Source organism: Chiroxiphia lanceolata, chromosome 23 (assembly GCF_009829145.1).
Source record: "Chiroxiphia lanceolata isolate bChiLan1 chromosome 23, bChiLan1.pri, whole genome shotgun sequence".
Taxonomy (NCBI): domain Eukaryota; kingdom Metazoa; phylum Chordata; class Aves; order Passeriformes; family Pipridae; genus Chiroxiphia; species Chiroxiphia lanceolata.
In genome coordinates, this window is record NC_045659.1 from 3767036 (window position 1) to 3768728 (window position 1693).

Sequence of the window (1693 nt, forward strand, 5' to 3'; positions counted from 1 at the left end):
GCACTTAACCCTTTGTCTCTTTAATGGTGATGAGAAAGGACAGAGGTTTTTACTGTGACCTGTCCTTCAGGAGGGCTCAGCTAAGAACTTCCCTCCCCAGTAGCAGCACGGGGGCTCCAGGGCCAGTCCTGCAATTCTTGTCTAAATGCAGATTTAGGGCTGATTTTCCAATGCAACAGCACTGCATTAGAGGCTGTTTTCCTGCTGATAACAGCTGTCCCTTGGGGAACACAGGCAAGGCTCAGCACAACATGACAGGGGGCTGCAGAGCAGTGGCACAGGCTCAGACAAGCTCAGCAGCTCCCTGGGCACTGGGAGGAGAAATGACTCCCATTTGACTCCCAAATGACTCCCAGCTGCCATCAAACCTACCTGGGGGACAGGGAGAGGGAGAATAACTCCCTGCAGGGCAAAAGTGGCCTCGGGGACAGATGTTTCCCACTGCTCCATCCCTGGGGTTGGGGAGTGGGGAGCCCCCTGTGCAGTAAAATCCAGCCTGGCAGGGACCTGATGGAGCTGCCAGCTCTGAGGTGGCACAGAACCAACCTGGAGCAGGGGACAGAACCAAGGTCAGCATTTCAGGGGCATCAGAACCAGTCACAGCATGACTGGGTTTCCCTGGGGATCTTGGTAAGAGGGGACAGAGCACAGAGGTACTAAAACTCCAACCCAACATACTTGGGCAGGAAAAAAAAAGACTCTTCTCCTACCTGGAGGGCAGGGAAGAGGAAGAAATGACCCAGCAGGACAAAAGGTTCCTGCTTGGCACAACCCAACAGATCCAGAAGGTGGGGCTGCCATCCCTGTTAATGGAAAAGACACAGCCTGCGATGAAACACAGGAATTGCAAACATTATTGCAAAAATCTTACTGGGAGAGCTCAGGAAGAACAGAACTACAGCACTGAATTAAGGACAATAAAAACGGGGAAAAAGCCACTCTGAACCTGATTAGGTCTTTTAGGTGACCCTAATATCCTCCTCAAAAAACAACCATCATCACAATTTATTGTTCCCCTTCATACCTGAGTAATTCCCAGGAAACACTGGTTTGCTTGACGTGGATCCAGGTGGACAAAACCACCCAGGCATGCACAGTCCATCTGGTCTTGCCAGGCCTGGCTTGGAACAGACCTTTCCAGGAGGGCACAGCTGGCACTTGGAAGCATCCCAGAGATTTAAAGCTTCACTGTAGGTTCCAGGAGGACAAGGATATTGTGTGGCAAATTCTGTGTTCCTGGGGCAATAATGACCTAGGGAAGAAAAGATGGTTTCATAACAGTTAACACATGCTGGTGACAGCCTGGGGAGAATCACACATGGAATTCCCTTGTTCTCTTTCTGGGAAGGACTGACTGTGGGCCCATCCTGCAATTTGTCACTGTGTGCCACAGAAACATCCCATGGGCTGCACCAAATGAAGGGATCAGGGCTGAGGTTGAGCAGGCTGAGGCTGGGGAGGTGCAGTCACACCCACCTGCAGGACAGGTTGTGTAGTTTGCAGAGGCAGACGTGCAGTAAAAGCCTTCTGGGCACCCCAGGCACTGTGCCATCCCCCAGGATGGGCTGTAGGTCCCTGCAGGGCAGGGCTGGGCTCTGCTGCTCCCCGTCACACAGTGATGGCCAGGGGGACAGGGACCTCCACTGACTGTTGTCTTGGAAGAGAAACCCCACAGTTACAGCCTGAAAACCCA

General features: G+C 52.5%; 1 long non-coding RNA gene across 1 annotated transcript; it reads right to left on the minus strand.

Moving 5' to 3' along the window:
* Positions 1-408: 408 nt before the first annotated feature.
* Positions 409-1244, minus strand: LOC116797728. Its single transcript, XR_004360735.1, has 3 exons — positions 1025-1244; positions 711-803; positions 409-546 (listed from the first exon to the last, which is right to left on the minus strand). It is a non-coding gene; the product is annotated as an uncharacterized LOC116797728 (long non-coding RNA).
* Between the last annotated feature and the right edge of the window lie 449 nt (positions 1245-1693).